Raw genomic sequence first — 19,710 nt, forward strand, 5'->3', positions numbered from 1 at the left:
GTGCTTGTGATAACTGTGTAACATGACTGTACAAGTCAGTAGTCATCTAGCAGTTGTATACACATACCTGTGGAATATAACCCTGTGTGTGCCTGAGTGTTGTATGTCTGCTTCTACATGAATGGGTTATGGCCCATGCACACACACTGCAGTCCCCTTTGCCCTACTATGGCAAGCCTGCTGATGTCTTCACCTTGAAATACACCTTTGGGGAAGGCATAGCCATTTAAGCTCCATGGTGCGTGCTATAATTGCGTAATGCTATAGTGTAATGTACTAGTTAGGTAGGAGTTCTAATCCCAGACATGCCAACTGTGGTTTGTCTGTGTAGGGATCAATGCTTTTGAGGCCATTCACACTCATTACAATTTCAAATGCCCTACTATGGCAGGACTGCTGATGTCATTCACTTTGCAATACACGTTTGGGGAAGGTGTAGCCCAGTAATCTCCGTGATGTGTCCTATAACTGCGTAATGCTGTAGTGTGATGTATTAGTTAAGTAAGAGTTCTAATCCCAGACATGGTATCTGTGTGTGTGTGTGTGTGTGTGTGTGTGTGTGTGTTTGTGTAGGGATCAATGCTGTTGAGTCCAGTCACACTCACTACAATGTCAAATGCCCTACTTTGGCAGGGCTGCTGATGTCATTCATTTTGAAATACACCTTTGGGAAGGAATAGCCCAGTAATCTCCATGGAGTGTCCTATGTCTGTGTAATGCTGTAGTGTGATTTACTAGTTAGGTAGGAGTTCTAATCCCAGACATGGCAACTGTGTGTGTTTGCCTGTATAGGGATCAAGGCTTTTGAAGCTTTTCACACTCACTACAATGTCAAATGCCCTACTATGGCAAGGCTGCTGATGTCATTCACTTTGAAATCCACATTTGGGAAAAGAGTAGCACAATAATCTCCATGGTGCATCCTATAACTGCATAATGCAGTAGTGTGATATACAAGTTAGGTAGGAGTTCTAATCCCAGACATGGCGACTGTGTGTGTGTGTGTGTGTGTGTGTGTGTGTGTGTGTGTGTGTGTGTGTGTGTGTGTGTGTGTGTGTGTGTGTGTGTGTGTGTGTGTAGGGATCAATGATTTTGAGGCCATTCACACTCATTACAATGTCAAATGCCCTACTTTTGGCAAGGCTGCTGATGTCATTCATTTTGCAGTGCACCTTTGGGGAAAGAGTAGCCCAGTAATCTCCATGGCACATCCTATAACTGCATAATGCTGTAGTGTGATGTACTAGTTAGGTAGGAGTTCTAATCCCAGACATGGTAACTGTGAGACTTGGTGTGTGTTTGTCATACGTATCCTGTGTGGAGGTAGCTGTGAGTGTGTAACACCAGGACTCATTGTGGAGCAGGTTTTGCAAATTTCTTATATGATGTGCCTATTATATGTCACGATGTCCTCCTTACATGGATAACAGATGTCAAACAGCAGAGAGGCTGAGGTAGACAATCCATAACCCTACATGTGACATCATGGCTTGGTGAACAATATAGGCAACCCTTATATTACCCAGAGAACACTCTCCACCCATGTCTCATACTCAAACACACTTGGCTAGGCAACAACCACTATGTTAGTAGTTCCTTGCATATTGCCCACAGATAGTAACCATGGTGTGATTGGAGTGGACTACAGAGGACATGGCACCCTGCCCCATCTCTACAATAGGAAAATCATTGCATACAGTGCTCCTTCACTATGTTCCACACTGGATGCCTGCAACAGCTGTAGCACCAGCAAATGTAACCCACAAAGGACATACCATACCTTATACACATGCTCTGTATGGACAGATGCCACTGACACCAGGGAATTTCTGTATCATGCTGTCAATGTAGGTGCAGGGTCAACCTGGTGTCCATTGCCAGTTCTCACTACATGAGGTCAGGAATGGCACATCTGATGATAACAATCTGTCTACACAACATGCCCTAGACACCCCAGGTACACTTCCACATGTCACAGGATATGCATGTGGGACATGTGCACATCCCAGACACTGTCCATGTCATGGAATATAGAACACATACATGGCAAGCATTGCACAGCACTGGCCACCCACAATAGTAACTCTGATGACTGGATGGTGAATACAGTGCCCACCTGTGTGGTCCAATCCAGACACTACACCCCTGAGCCACACTGCAGACCATTTTCATGTGGTCTGATGCCAAGGTATACCCTTTACCTAGCCTTGTACAGCCTTCTGGCACAGTCAACCACTACACAACTGTGAAGCAATGCACCCATGCATGTCAATACTGTCAAACCTGTGTCTGTGTGTGTGTGGACTATAATGATTTGGACCCCTTTCACCCTCAGTAAACCTCCCATTGACCTACTGAAGCATGTCATCTGATGCCAGACACCTTGACATACCCTTTGCCCATATATCATCCTGATAACCCCTGTGGTGCATGTGATACCTGCGTATTACTGTATTATGGCAAACTAGCCAGTTAGGAAGTCTAATCCTGACCCTGCCAACTGTGATAAAGTGTGTGAGTCCCAGAGAGAGTGTGGCTGTGTCGACCTTGACACCTGTTCATGTGGACAGGCATGTGTACTACACCTATCTTATCCATCCTTTATCACTATTGTTGATCTCACTCACCGTCGAATATACCTTTGGACAGGTCCCCAACATGTAAGCCCTATGGTGCATGTAATAACTGCATAGATATGTGATAGCAATACATAGTCAGGCAGGGGGTTTGAAACCCTGTACTGGTAAGTGTATGACACAAACATGCTTAGGTTTTACTCTCCCACCCCTTCCCTGTCTTACTTTGTCTCTGTTGGTCTCTCTCACTCCTTCACTGGTAGATGTGGAGAAGTACACCTGCTTTGCTTAGGCAACAGCTTGTGTTTTGTAAGTGATGCTCATGATCAGCTGATGGCCTCTGCATGAATTGCAGTCCTCCACTAGCTGATTGTGTGTGGAATAGCTGTGGTAACATTCCCATAGTCAATTGCATAGAAACACACTTCTATAACTATGGACATCTTATGGGTGTTGGCCCTTTTCATTCACTGTGAGCAGGACTTCATGTTGGTGTTTGGCAAACAGCATCACAGATGGCAGTGGGATATACCTCTAACAACATACACTGGAGTGGGATGTTCCAGACATGACTACAGATTGTAAGTGTTGCCCTTCTGAATTTGGAGTAATGTTGGTTTACCAGGGTTTGTGTGTATATGGTTGGTCTACATGATTTAATACCTGTCATGACAGTTTTGTTTTTGAGGAAACTCCCACCTGTAGGGTTACCTGCACACTGGCCAGTGTTTGGAGCCTTATGTTTATTGTGTTACTCACAGATTACCTATCTTAGACCTATCACAGACCTGCAGAAGCATAATATGAGGATTTCAGTCAGTACATGGTGACAGCCATGAGAGTTACTGACTTCATATCCCTCATTAGACATATGTCACAACAAACCCTGTTACAACAGTAACTGTATGAGATTATCACAACAGCATGCCAATATTGGCCCACTGTTTGTTTCTCCAGCCACAAGTCTGTCAACCTTTGTACATATGTCATGCAGTAAGAGGTGCATATGTTCTGTACACCATTATTTATTGACATCATACCTGATAACAAGCCAGTCAGATATCAGACTGCTAGATGTGTTATGTATGTGTTATGTTATATCTGAAGACATAACATGGGCATTCTGTGGTTGTGAGGTCTGTGTACTTATGGTGATTGTCGACCGTATGTGTATTGTGAATAGGTAGCTTGGCCTGTATACAGGCTGTGGTAGATGTCATTGTTCTTGGTCCTGTTCTATCTGATGTTACATGCTGCTCCAGTGTATGGTACCCTATTGGCACACATGTTTGTTGGGCCAAACACACACATGTCCCATACCACAGACAGAGAGATCTATATATGGCCATATATATGATGCACTATACAGATGTGTATAAATACATATATATATATATATATATATATATATATATATATATATATATATATGAATATATATGTGTATGTACATGTAGATATACATCTACATATGTATATATCCATATCGTAGTCATGTGTAAACATTGTGTATACCTTCCTATATGTATCACACCGTGTGTATCTGATATGTGTATATTTAGGTATAACAACATATGTGATGCAACAGTAATATCACTAACAAGTACTACACAATAGTAGAAGTCACAGCAATTGTTAAATACTATTCAATATGTGTACTGACAGATATACTGGAAAAACAACAGATGTTGTCACTGCTGTCATGGTGTAGTGGTTAACTGTTGTGACTATAGTGAGCAGGGTCCTGGGTTCAAGACATGCAAGGGCTGTTTATTTTGTTGCTGGGCAGAACAAGGACTGCTGGATAGAGAGTGGTTAAGCTGTGCTAACGTACGGTTAAACGTGCAGGTGCTTACACAGTGTAGGATTCGCTTACCAGTGCGCAAATGTGCTTAGCTGTTATATTGTAGCAATGCTGACACCTGCTAAGCATGGCTCAGCCCTGGTAACCAGTGCTCACATCCCAGTCTGATAAATAGCAGGGTAATGACATCTGTAATAAGTGTATGTAATGCCATGTACATAACATGCGTCTATATGCCGTCATTACAGTAGCAAGGGTGTGTGAGTCTCCTGTCTGGGACACTTCAGTATATATAGCTTGTACAACACTCTTATCCATATGAATGTGTTACATACAAGGGTAGTATCCCAAGTTATATGCAGTCGCACTGGCATGTAGTGTATCATTACATTACGACTGTTGATAGTGCTTTCCCAAGCAAGAGCAGATTGCTAATTGTAGTCCAGGAAACAAACACTCCTGCATGCATAGATGGACTCTGAGTCCTCACTGTCATGTTCCTGTTGTGTGAGCTGTGTCACATTATATATTTCCTACTGGATAATGATCTGACATGTGCAAAATAACTTTCAACTACTGTCTGTATAGCACATGTCAGTGAGGGCTGCGATCATGTAGTAATGGCATACCTATCTGTGCCAGATGTCCATCTGTCAGCACAGTCATCCTACTGCATAGCTAGTTGGTGAGTTGATGTCTGTCAATCCCTTTACAGATGTGCAGATGTCAGGAATCCATCTTGGATACGTACAGGCAATCTATGTTTGACTGATACTGAAATGTCTGCCCAGCTGTGTTATAAATGGCACAGATAGGACTCAACACCCTGTATGCACCACATGCCATGGATATCTCAACTACACTACCACAGTCAACAGAACATGCTTGGGTACAGGTCTCCAAGACAGACACTAACCATGTTATGTAATACATGTTGCACACATGTCAACTGGAGCACCTCACCAGCCCTCTCCAGGAGGCACCCAGAGGAATGGCTGATGCATGTCACTCTCACCCTGAGGGTCACCACAGTGGTGTCTGTAGATAGATGGACTGCTGGCACATGTCAGGTGGCATGATAACACTGTACACACATCCCCTACACTTCCCATCTCTTCATAGACAATAGCCAGGTACACACCTATGAACACCTGCACCGATGCACCCCAGTACTGACAAATGTGTATGTGTGCATTACTGAGAATATCAGTGTCTGTAAACCTGTAGTTGGGAATACCCTGAATCCCTTCACACACACTGCACCACCCACTACCATAGTTAGATGTGGCTGCTGCTGTACCAGACATTACATGTACCTTGTTACGCTCCTCTCCCTAAGGGCTACCTGGGCCTTGCAGTACCAGCACAACACCATTGTACAAATGGGTTGATAGGCATGGGATACCCATTGAGTTCTGGCAAGTGTGTGCATGCGTGCATGTGTGTATAAATGTAGGGTACAGCATTCCGAGACCACATACTCCTATCACAATATGTATTGCCACACAGTATTAGGGATAGTGATGTTGCTGCCCAAAGCAGAGGCATGACAATGCATCACCCTACTATGCCTGTGGCATGTGCAGTAGATGCATATTCCTGTAGTAGCACTCTTGAGATGGACAAGAGGTTGTATTGCAGTCCTGGTCAATGTGTGATGGTGGGTATGTCACTGCCATCATGGGTTCCAGTGTGTACAATATCCACAGTGGTGTGTGGGTGCTGGGTATACAGTCATTACATCATGGTACCCCCAGTACATGTCCCATGTACCACTGTATGGTGACCACTGTCATAATCAGCCATGCAGTTAACTGATAACACTATCCAGCCCAGTTATGTATGTGCTGTGTGCAACCTACCTGTAACACATTTCACACACTGACAAGGTAGTTAGCACTGATAGGCCCAGGTCTCTCAGATGTGCATTTGACTGTTATGTGTTTGTCAATGTGTATATGATGGTATGTCACACTATGTATTGTCCATATACAACCATTACATCTCTCATTACCATACTGTACATGCCTGGGGATGTTCTGCATGTAACATGTAACCTGGAATGCACCTTATCCTAAAAGCTGTGTGGTGTGTGCAATTAAAGTCACACACATCAGTAGCACTACATACCTAGGTAGGGGTCTAGCCCCAGTGTTGCCAAGTAAGAGTGTGAGTGTATGTGGAGGGATATATTCCAGGTTGCAGAATATACATGTCCCAGGAGGTCATCTGTTCATGAACTGCATGGCATATGCTATCACGTCACAGGTATCATCCTGTGGGCATACATTCCATCACAACTACTGTTAGCTGTGTAAATGGCCTCTTCCCCACTGTATAGGTGTGCAGCGATACTGAGGTTGGTATATATAGCTGGGTGTGGCTGTTGCGGACAAAGCCAACATCATTGCAGTTAGTGTTGAGTGTATCCCCCCATGTAGCTGGTCGTATTACTGTACAGCTCATGTTAACAGGTTATGTATTTGTCTATCATACTATCTCTGGTTCTATGGAACCTCTCACCCTCCAAAGGGTAGGGGTGTGCCACCCACACCAGCACACTTGTGTTTACTGTGTTGAAGATTACACTACATTGGGGAAGGGGACATATACATTGCCAGTACCATCATCAAAGACATTAAACTAGCAGACTGCTTATTCCATAATGTGTTGTTCTGTGTAGTCTGGCTTGGTGGAATTATGTAGGCTACAATGGGTTCTTTGCACAGGTACATACATCCATGTCTGCAGTATTGTCTATGTAGTACATCAACACCTAAGCCTCTGTGTGTGTTATACACAACCATGTGGTGTGTACTACCCAGGACAACTACCATTGTCCACTGTAGAAGGGCTGCTAACAGCAGCCACCATGCACTCATCTGAATACACCACCCCCAGACAGATTGGCCATGTGGCACAGGGAGTAACTGTTACACAGACCTGTGACATGTGTTCATCTGTACCCAGGATATGGCACAGCCAAGGTGTCACCACAGTGCTATACCCCTTGTGAGATATGACAGCAGACCATCCTCCTGCTGACAGAAGGACACCAACACAAATGGATAACATTATGGAAACCACAATTACTCACTGTTACTAACAGCTATAATTCATCATGGCTGGACAGCTACACTACTTGACATGTAAGCATAAAACATTACTGCTGACAACATGTTACACAGCAATACATTGGTACACTGTAGTACAGTCACCATGTGCATCAGAACCATATTAGCCTGTCCCTGCATCAGTGTTATGGATGACAGGGATGTGGCACAGGTATCATCATATGCACAGGGTGTGTTGTTGGTTTGCCAGAGACCTAAGCTGGGTCATACATTTGACACCATGTGTGTGAGTGACGGGTTTTAATTACTAATATGGCTGTGGTGATGTGTGTGTGTGTGTGTGTAGGTATGGGGTTTCTCTAAGTGTGTTTATATTGTGTAGGAGTATGCATGCACACAGTTCTGCCATGTGGCTGCCGTATACAGATGTTTGTTGTACAGCTGCAGACCATACCTGGCAGGATGTGCAGTTTTCTGCCTCCAGTCACAGACATGAAAACTGTGCCTGCCAGGGTTCCACTGGCATGTCCAGGTACAAGCCTTGATGCGCTACTCTCCCCTGATGAGGACATGTCCGCTGGAACCAGGTCCCTCCTGGGACTGGCCAGGGCCATGTGCATGTGGCATGCTGTGGTGTGGTATAGACAGTGCCTCCCTTGCAGTGCTGAGGCTGGTACTGCCACTACAGGAGTGGCTTGGTGTCCTTGCATGTCCACGTTGACCTCCAAATGTTGGTGTTGCTGGCCTATGTCCATGTGGCCATTGCACCACTGCCACCACATGCTCTAGCATGGACAAAACACGGTCGAGGAGGCCCACTATCTCACCCCATCGTCTATCCATGACCTCTGTATAATAACGGAGGGCACCTGCAAGATCATGGATGTTGTCACTTACAGCTGAAAAAGCAGCCCTCTGCAGCCTCAGACCCTGTCTGGTGTACCGTTCCATATGTGCCTGCACCTCCCTGACAGCCCAAAAATGCGTCTGGTGATACCAGATGTGGCACATCTGCCTGAGGCACGATGACCAGTAGCCCTCCCATCAGCACCCCTGTACATCTGCCTATGAGGTACCCTGCCGGACATCCAGCTATTGCTGCTGTGTCCAGACACAGCAGCCATAGATACCACACTGTCCTGTGCACTGCCACCAACCACCAACTGTCCCTCTGCTATGGCCACTGGTGATGGGGTATCTATAAGCACTGTGACTATGCGCAATAATGGGGTGGATAACAGGGGGATGTCAAACGATGGCACAGTTTCGGCCTCTGAAAATCCTGCATAAGCCTCAACACACCTATCATCATTTTCAGTGTCTGTATAGACACTAACATCAAACTGCATTCAGGAGGGACCATGACCCACCCCACCACCTGTGAGGGGAAAACAAGAAAAGCACCATAATACATACCTGTCCCTGAGTTTAAGACTGTTCCAGGTTTATTCACTTAAGTTCCCCATCCTGCATCACACTTGGAAACTTACACTCATTAATACCAATCTTTAACGTATCATTCTTCTAATGGCCTAGATAAGTGATCACAAAACCTGATATGTTACTCCATTACCTCTTTGACTTGATTGGAGTCGATTTTACAAGGACTCACTGCTGTCATCCAGTGTTCACTCTGAGTATGCCAGACATCAGGAGCATGGCACCCATATGTTAAGGCCTACTACAGTCACTCAATAATGTCATGCACTGGAGTGTCATACGTAACTATTGCTCAGTAGATGCAAGATATGTTGCTCAATTAACATATTATGTGGACAACAGTAATATTTGGATACACTCACTGGTGTTGTCTAGTAATTCTCCAATGCATCTGTAGTGTTGCATAAGTGGGAATTCTTTCACGTTTCTGCTGATTGCAATTTTAAGAGTCTACCTGGTGTCTAGTTTCCCTCCCAATGCATGTTCCATGCTACAGATCTTATTATACTATCAGCTGTCCTGAGAATACATATCAGACAAGTATTCCTGGTGTCTCACATGTCAGTTCATGTCCATGTACTGCACAATTCCAAAGGGAAGTCGAGACTTATGAACAACCCCACAATCACACATGTGCATACATGGACACACACACAAACACACATACACACACACATCCTACATGCATCAACCCCCCTCCACTCCACCAGATTGCACTTACATACAAAATAACCCCAACCCCTCACACACACACACACTTAGAAGTGAGGTTTCACAAAGATGTTACACACAGACCTCCCATTACCCATCTGTCAACATGCATAACATGTGGTACTCAAAGCATGCAATGCAGCTATAGTCAGTCCATGCTAGCAACAGTAGACATGTGGGATGCATGGGCTGTGTTAGTACGTGATGCCCCTACCCCTGGAAAACACTGCACCCATGTACACAGTATTGCTGTGCACCTGTTCAGCACCCCACCATGTACTGTGCACCATACCTCATAGGTGTACACACCATTGCTGAATGTGTATTACTGTGTCAGTTATGTCTGCTCTGCTGCTCACAGCCCCTATGTCACCTCCAAAAGAAGAACTACTCATCCCAGCTGAATGTAACCTCCCTGTCATCTCTGATGTCCAGGTGAGAACTGCCCTCAGCAAAGCAAAACAACACAGCATCTATGGGACCTGATGGTATCCCCGGCTGCGTGATACGTGAACTCCAAGAGGAGCTAAACCCACATATAAAAATGTTATTTAACCTTAGCCTTACTACAGGATATGTACCTGAACACTGGCGTACAGCAACAGTGATCCCACTCCACAAGGGAGGCTCCACTACAGACCCTGGGAACTACCGCCCCATAAGCTTGACCAGCCTGGTTTGCAAAGCTATGGAAAGAATTATTATGGAACTCATAAACAACGACATTGGGGACCTACAGACACTTGATCCCACCCAGTTCGGCTTTGTAAAGGGCAGATCCTGCCTTTTGAACCTGGTTGACTTTTTCGAAATAGTCACTAGAGCCATTGATGAGGGCAAGGCAGTCCATACAGCCTACCTGTACTTGGCTAAAGCCTTCGACACAATACCCCACTCGGGGATCATAGATAAGCTAAACAGCTTAAATGTAAATCCATATGTCACAAGATATGTTGCAAACTGGCTAAAGAACAGAACCCATAAAGACAAGACTGCGGGAGCCATGTCAGACTCAAAGCCAGTCACAAGTGGTGTCACACAGGGCTCTGTCCTGGGACCCCTCTTGTTCGGCATTTACTTCTCAGATGTGAAAGCAAACATGGGAGGGTTGTGGCTGACAAAGTTCGCAGATGACTGCAAACTAGGCGCCATTGTTGATACACCAGCTGACACATACATCCTACAGAAAGGCCTCACTGAAACGTACAACTGGTGCAGGAATCATGGCCTTAAACTGAATGCCAAGAAATGTATAGTCATCCCCTTTGGGAAAAAAAAGTACCCACAAATTATAACATAGACAGTAACCCACTGAGTACCGAAAAAGTAATTAGAGACAGGGGACCCAAGTTGATAGTGACCTCTCATTTGACACCCATGTTGCCAAAGTGGTTAGAAAGACTTTCTACCTTGCCCACCTTATCATGAAGGGGTTCACATCCAGATCAAAGGAGGTCTTCATGCCCCTGTACTCCTCCCTTATCAGGCCCATGATTGAGTACAATGCCCCATTTGGTATGTACCTCACCCGGCACTTACAACAGCTGGAGAGACCCCAGAAGTACCTCACCAAGAGGATCAAGGGTCTCCAACATATGTCATATGCTGCCAGGCTAAAGAAACTCCAGCTCTATTCAGTAGCATACCGCCTGCTCAGAGGTGATCTGTGCCTGATGTACAAGGCCATGTCCAACCAGGAATTGATGGACATGCTCCACCTCAAAAAAATCAAAATCCATAAGAACCATGAGAGCCAAAGATTTAAACCTCAGTACAAACATGAATAGAACATGCTGGAGGGACAGATTTATAACTCAGAGGCTCCCCATATTCTGGAACAAAATCCCAGTCCATGTTAGGCAGAGCCCCTCACTGACTCTCTTCAAGAGAAATCTTGACGAGTGGATGGGAGATCGTAGGTTTACCGCGGGGGTCACCCCTGTGTCGCTACTTGACAGAGGCACAGTAAACAGATTTTAATAAGTAAGGAGGTCTTCAATGTGTCACTACTAGACAAAGGCACAGTATTCTAAATTTATTCTATACACCTTAGTACCACTACATGGGGTGGTGAAAGCCACATCTCTAGGGCAAGGCTTGCAAATGCCCCAGGGCAGATAGCCTAGTACTAAACTATGAAACTATGAAACTATATTTGGGATGATATGTGTACAGATGTCATACAATTACATTGACAACCATCAAACCCTTACCGTGGTTATGGGGAGTGTACACACTCTTATTGATATGATGCCCTCTTCCTTGATATGCCATGAGACCACATTACTGCATGTGTTAATATTACATAAGCCTGATATGTGACATATGTCCTGTACAATCAAATGCAGTTCAAACAAATGTGTTGGCTGTGCTGATGCTGATTGACATGCATACAATTTGTGGGTGCATATGTGTGCACACCCTTATCATGATGGTTTGTTGCACCTACTGTTATGTGTACTACAGCAGTCACTATTCCTGGCAGGGGTATACTAGCATGGGCCATCTGCATTTGCCAGTATATGGTCAGTCTGCCCTACATATGTCCCCCAACTCTGCATGATTGCAAGGACAACTCATGTGCACATCCCTTGGAGTTCACACACTGCCATCAATATTGCTGTAGAGTCAGGGTTATGTCTGCTAGAGTTCCTGACCCTGACTGTGTGCAGATGCAGCCATTCATAGCATCCTTTGGATCCCTGCTGCAGTGCACTGTTGTGTCATGATGATATCCCCTCTCCACCTTCAGTCCTTTTGCAGATGCTTGACAACTATGGCCTACACATGTGTGTCAGTTAGCAGTGCCCAAAACACTGAAAACCACGTGTAACAGCCTAGTCCCAGCTAATGAATGGCAAACATGCAGGTGTACACTAGCACCGGCATGGTACAGATGGGGATGGTGGGTCTGAGGTGGGGTGAGGTGTTAGTTGTGCAGCACATGTATCTTACTTGATACTGTCTGTAGGTTTCCAACATAGTCTTGGTACACCAGTACACATTGCAATGCATTCCGTTTGGGGCCTCTTCTGTTATGCACATGCTGTCTGTAGAGAGGCCTGGCTGATGTTTCCTGTGGTACAACTGTCACATCTGATTACCCTAACCCATGGGCCACATGTTTTCAGAGTCCAGGCAATTGCTGACATGGTACTGCACAGCTAGTACTTGCTAGACATTCCTGTAACCCTCTCAGTGCTGTGGCATGTTACTCGGCAGCCTGCATGACCAGTCTGATACATGTGACATCATCTGTCTTGGATGGCCATCTGTTTATTCCCTACATTATTCCTGTCCCATACATCCTCGCCACATACTTGACTGTCTGCACTGTTTGCCATGTTATATGCAATGGTGAGGTATGGCTACATTTCCAACTCCTGGGTGATATCTGTTGGGTATGGAGCCCACACCATGGCATGTAAGATCTGTGCAAGCCACAGCTGCCTCTGTTGCAGGTAAGCGGGCACATTTGATGGCCAAATGTCTTGGACAGCAGACGATTTCTTGGTGTGACATTGCGGACGTGTACTTGCTGAAAGGTGCATTTCCATGACAAATGCTTACAGTCAGTACCTCAACATCTGCTTCCAGAATATTTTATCTGGAGTGTGTGCACACATATGCTTCCAGTGTTTGTGAAGTTATGTATTCCCCATATTTGTTGCCATAACATTCAATTCCATATTACACACTCATTGCTCATGTTAGGACCACATTGCAGGTTGTAAGGGTTGTGGACTGCAGTATTGTGATATGCCTTAGTGTAGATCTGTAACAGCTGCCATTGTAATACTGGTATATACACTGTTGTAGCACTGTATAAGGGTGATGCTTCACACATGTCCCTACTGTAGGCCATTTCTCCCACCATTGTGTTCATTTCTGTGCACACATTTTACAATGACAGGATGTTAGTCATATTGCAAGAGTCTGACATACCCTTCAGATACACCATCATGGTGACCACTGTGATGCAATGCAGTTAACAGCAACAATACATGAACATGTATGGCATGCATTATGGGTAGGTGTGTTAAATGTGTGCATGGAATATACCATAGGCATAACATGACCAGTGTATTGGCAAACCTAAACAAACACCATATTAACCAGCTACAAGCTGCTGCCTTGGAGGTATACCAGAGGGACCTACATAAGTGTAGGAGAGATGTGATGTCAGTAGCCACAGCTGTAGCATTGGTACAGGGTGGGTTCAGCATTACAGTACATCAACATCAACAATGCATGCCCACAGTACTACAGATTATGCACATCTGTTTATTACTACTACTCAGCAACAGATTATATATATATGTCATCTCACATATGCATGTTCTAACTGTACAGATGTAGATGGATATGCAACAGTGGTCGACTGATGTGCCCTGTGGCTTTACCTGCACACTCCTCTGCCATTGTTTGGGTAGCACCCACCCCACTATGCCCTCTGCCAGGTGTGTGTGTAGGTGGGCAGGTGCCCCGTGGCTGGCAAGGTGCTCCTCAACATGTGTCAGGAGGCTGGATGGCATAACTCCCCCTGTTGTCAGCTGATCCCCCCTGACTGCAGTAGCATGCCGATGGGCATTGTGATGTAGGTCTTTGCAATGATGTTGGACCTGCTCATAACTGTGGTTATGCAGGCCAACATCATTTACCCTGTGGACAAAATTGTTCCACAGTTTGGTCCGCTCCTGCTGCTCATGGGCTGTTTGGCCAAACACCACCTGGTAGTTCTGCACCAGGTGTGTGATGATGACCTCATTCTCATCCGTTGTATAAACGGGAAGCCTCTCAAGGGACATCTTGCCTGAAAGACAAAAAGATGGAAAAAGGTCTGAGCACCCCATACAGCAAGGTTATCATAGTTTGTAATACACATATCTGTCTCACCCCCACCATATCTACAACAATCTGATCACACAACGAGAGAAAAATTGCACAGGACACTAAGGATAATCACAAGGCTTTCTTTAGTTATGTTAGGAACCTGGGTGGGAATTCCCAGATATGCTCAGAATTAGTCCAAAATGAAAAAATACACCAAACCCACAGACATTGCCAACATCCTAGCTGACAGGTTCAGCGCAAACTTCTCCCCCCCCATCCCCACCAAAAGGGCAAATATCTATCCCAGCAGAGTGCTGCCCCCTGACATCTCAGATGCTCAGGTAAGAGCCACCCTCTCCAAAGCAAAAAACACCGCATCAATGGGACCAGATGGTGTCCCGGGCTGCATCCTACATGAACTCCAAGAAGAGCTAAACCCAAACATAAAACTACTGTTCAATCTCAGCCTTACTACAGGATATGTACCCAAAGAGTGGTGTACAGCAACAGTGGTCCATCTCCACAAAGGTGGTGCCTCAACGGATCTTGGAAACTATTGCCCCATAAGCCTGACTAGCTTGGTCTGCAAAGCTATGGAAAGGATCATCGTGGACCTCATAAATAAAGATATTGGGGACCTAAAGACACTGGATACTACCCAGTTCGGCTTTGTTAAGGGCAGATCCTGCCTCTTAAACCTGGTTGATTTCTTTGAAACAGTTACCAAGGCCATTGATGAGGGGAAGGTGGTCCACACAGCCTACCTGGGCCTCGCAAGCAAAAGCCTTCGATACAATACCCCACTTGGGCATTATAGATAAGCTCACCAGCTTAAATATAAACCCCTATGTCACTAGATGGGTTGCAAACTGGCTCAAGGACAGAACCCACATGGTTAGAATTGCTGGAGCCATGTCAGACTCCAAACCAGTTACAAGTGGCATCCCACAAGGCTCAGTCCTGGGACCTCTCTTGTTCGGTATATATTTCTCGGAGGTACAGGCCAACATGGAAGGACTGTGGCTGACCAAGTCCGCAGATGACTGCAAACTGGGTGCCATAATCGACTCTCCAGCGGACACAAGCATCCTCCAAAAGGGCCTCATAGAAACAGACAACTGGTGCCAGAGCCATGGCCTCAAGCTAAATGCCAAAAAGTGTATAGTCATCCCCTTTGGCAAAAACAAAGTGCCCATAAATTACCACATAGGTGGTAATCCATTAAGTACAGAAGAAGTAATTAGGGACCTGGGGACCCAAGTTGATAGCAATCTCTCATTTGACAACCACGTGGCCAATGTAGTTAGAAAAACTTTTTATATAGCCCACCTAATCATGAAGGGATTCACATCTAGATCAGGGGAGGTCATTGTGCCGCTTTACTCATCCCTCATCAGGCCCATAATTGAGTACAATTCCCCTTTTGGGATGTACCTTAGCAGACACCTGCAGCAACTGGAAAGACCCCAAAAGTACCTCACCCATAGAATCAAAGGGCTCAGACAGATGCCATATGCTGCCCGGTTAAAGAAACTCGAGCTCTATTCAGTGGCATACCACCTGCTCAGAGGCGATCTGTGCCTGAAGTATAAAGCCATGTCCAACCCAGAATTAATAAACATGCTGCACCTCAGAAAATCCAAATCCAATCGAGCTATGCACTTGAGAGACTTGAACCTCGGCACTGAAATAAATAGGACATGCTGGAGGGACAGATTCATAACCCAGAGGCTCCCTTCACTCTGGAATAAAATCTGAGTCTAGGTTAGGCAGAGTCCCTCATTGACTCTCTTCAAGAGGAATCTTGATGAGTGGATGGGAGATCATAGGTTTACTCCGGGTATCACTTCTGTGTCACTGTTAGACAGAGACACAGTACACTAACCTCAAAAAAGGGCATAGCAAAATTAATATAAAATGGGTGGCAAAAGCCAAACACACTCTGGCTAGGCTTATAAATGCCCTAGGGCAGATAGCCTAGTATGAACCTATGAACCTATGAACTCAATAGGTATGTCTACAGACATTGGGACATATATCATATTGTATCGCACTTTGTGCTATGTGTTTTTAGTCATGTTCCTTGTGGGGACACTATCATTGCTGGGCTGTTATGGACAATGTCACCTGCATGCCATTGTAAGGGCCACTATGGTTCCATATATGCATGTGGTCTGTTTGCTATGTGATTGCTGCACATCTATTGTTTTGTGTTATTGGGGATATCTATGCATGCTGTTGGACATGATCTGGGAATGTGTGGACTATTACTATCCACATATGTTCTATAACAGTGACACAACAGCATATTTAGGGAACAGTTGCCAGCAGAACCACCTCTCCCACCTCATCTGGGCATGTTACCAGGTCACATCACATGTGGGACCCACCCTGGGGCCTCCTCATCTACGGGTCCTCCACTACCTTCAGGTGGAACCACCTCAGGGGATGGTGAACCCCCCCGGAGCACACACAGACATGATCCTGTCACCCGAGATCAGGTCCAGGGACTGGTGCATAGGGAGCTCCACAGAGACTTGGGGATGTGCTACAGCACCTTTAGGCACACTCGCCAGCTCACCAAGCGAAAGTTACAAGCTTGGACTTTTTTCCCGCCCTGCTTTTAGCGCTTTGCAGCTGTTTAAAACTGAAAATGAAAAGCCGAAAAAAAATACTTCCCGGCAATCCGGCAGTGCGACCACGTCACCACCAGGACAGCAGATGGGATTCTCTTAGGTCGGGGGTGGTATCTGGCAGCATGATGGCTGCAGCTATTGTAGATTGTGGAACTTCTTGTGAAGAGCCATAAAAGGTCGCAGCTGTAGAGCTAAGCCTGCTCGCAGCAGCTCGACAAAGAGATCTTTTTTTAGTGTAATTCATTTATTATTCTACACGGTACACGTTCCACATTCCTGTTTCAAGATTGTTTTCATTTTTCATTTTGTAAATGTGTGCATTTAATTTATTTTATATTTTTAACAATAAGGTTAAAATGTACTGTTTTGCTTGTAATGTGAATATGGGTGTGTGGTTGTGTAGTTTGTTACTTCTCTTGCAAAGTATTTTTTTAAGTTGTTAAATGTTTGCTTTTTTTATTTATTTTATTTATTTTTTGGATGGATGGATGCTCTGCAATGCATTGTATTTTTTGCTGTTGTGCTAAATGTTATTTTATTGGTTCGTCTAGCCTAGAAGTAGCAAAGTTTTATTTTGTGTTTTTGATGTCTCTTCAACATACTTATTTACTGTTTTCATTATAATCAGATTATGACCAGTGCTGCTGTCTGTTTAATGAGTAGTGTGTGTTTAATTCCTTTAAAGTTTATTGTTACAACTGATTAGTGTGTGTGCAGTAATAGTTCACTTCATTTAAATGGTTTGAGTTTTCAGTAATGTGTAAATGTTGCATGTTGCATCATCACTGCATACCCACATCTCCTTTAACAACTCTGGTGATGTCGTGGTGGGAGTGTATTGGTGTCATGTTGGCCACACCCTATCCTGTTGACCACACCCCCATGTCCCACTTTGCCCTTGTTAAAAGGTGGCAACCCTGCTTTAGGCCCTCAGTACACACTCACAGGGTCCACATGCTCCTGCTGCTCAGCCTCCAGCCCAGGCACTACCAGGGCCATGAAGCTGTTGTTGTGACTGGCCATGGCTGGGGGCCTTGTTCCCATTGTCCCCATATAGGGGTTCATGGGGCTTCCACATCACAGATGACACTCCCCATCCAAGGTGTTTACCCACAACATGTGTCATATACCGCCACTGTAGGTTCTAGGCTATCTAGATTTCTCCATCACAGGTAGAGTCAGCTCACAATAGAGTCACATGGGGGCTCTCATTTATTCACAGCATGGTTATTCTGGTGTGATATCTCTCCAGATCAGCCACGTCCTATTTATAAATCTATAAGTATTTAAGTCTAGTTCCTCTAGTGGTTTTGATTTTGGTGGATTTGGATTTGGTTTTGTGTCCATTAATTCTGGAGTTAGACATGCACTTGTATATTCTGAGATGTCACCTTGCATGTCATCCAGCTGCAGACTGAATGACAGATTATTTCTATTGAACAGCAGCAGTTCTGACAGATTCCTTTGTGAGGAATTGGGTTTCTTTCCCACTTTTTATGACTGGGGGTGATGTCTGCAGATGTCGAGGTGGGAATATTCATTGAATTCGGGTATGATTTCGGATCATGGTCATTAGAGTAAAGAGGACTGATGAGACTTCCTGGACTCACTGGATGTGATGTGAACGGGGAATATGGCCTGGGCAAATGTGTCTTTTCTAACCACTTTAGCTGGGTCCCCAGTGTCAAAGGCCCTGGCTACAACTGGAGTCCCCAGGTGTCCCTAACCTCTTCTTTGTCAAGGACCACTTTGGGGTTATATGGTAGCTTGGGGTTACCTTGTTTTTTCCTAGGGCCATTTTTCACATTTTGGTGTTTAACTTCCCAGCCCAAGCTCTGGCACCAGCGCTCTGTTTCGGCATCCATGTCTGAAGGATATCCACTATGATGTTCCAGAGGATATACGGAGCCTGCATTTTCCAGTATCTTACCCCCCTTTGTTGCCTGCAAACTTTGTCCCAATGCTGCCTCCACCCGGGGCCAGTAACAATAGGGGAGCCAGAGCCACAACCGAGCTGGACTGAGTCCAGACACTTGCCACAACTCTTGGAGTGGCCAGCAGCCTGTGCAACAGTTTGCAAACCCTTCTGCAGTTTGTGGCTTTACATTTAAGCGTGACATTTTGTTTACAAGCTGGTAAGGTGTTGTTGTGTGCCGCTCGGCAGGGGGTGGTCTGTCTGCAAAGGTCAAGGTAGGCTCCCTGGTCTGCCTTTCCCTGCTCTGGTGCCTTGGTGACTGTTCAAACAAGTCGAAAAAGATTTCAAATTGACTTTCCTTGACAAACAAAAACTGGGTCGGGTGTCTGGTCCAAAAGTATGAGTATCTTTGTTGTCTTTCTCTCATATGATCCTTATTTATCTCTTGAGCTTTGCAGACTAGACTTGCTAAGCTGGGGGGGGGCAATTACTATGGTCCAAACGCGCCCGGGTTTGTGGAGGACCACAGTTGCCGTCCGACTCGCCCCTGTCGTATCATCCTGTAGTAAGGCTGAGATTGCAGCTGCCGCGCGTTTAATAATTAATTCCTTTTTAATTTCGTGTAGCACACCCGGGGACACCATCCGGTCCCCCATTGATGCTGTTTTTTTTTTTTAGAGAGAGCAGCTTTCACCTGCGCATTTGAGATGTCCGGGAGGCC

This window comes from Protopterus annectens, chromosome 9.part0 (genome assembly GCF_019279795.1).
Source record: "Protopterus annectens isolate FY-2018-M chromosome 9.part0, PAN1.0, whole genome shotgun sequence".
Lineage (NCBI taxonomy): Eukaryota > Metazoa > Chordata > Ceratodontiformes > Protopteridae > Protopterus > Protopterus annectens.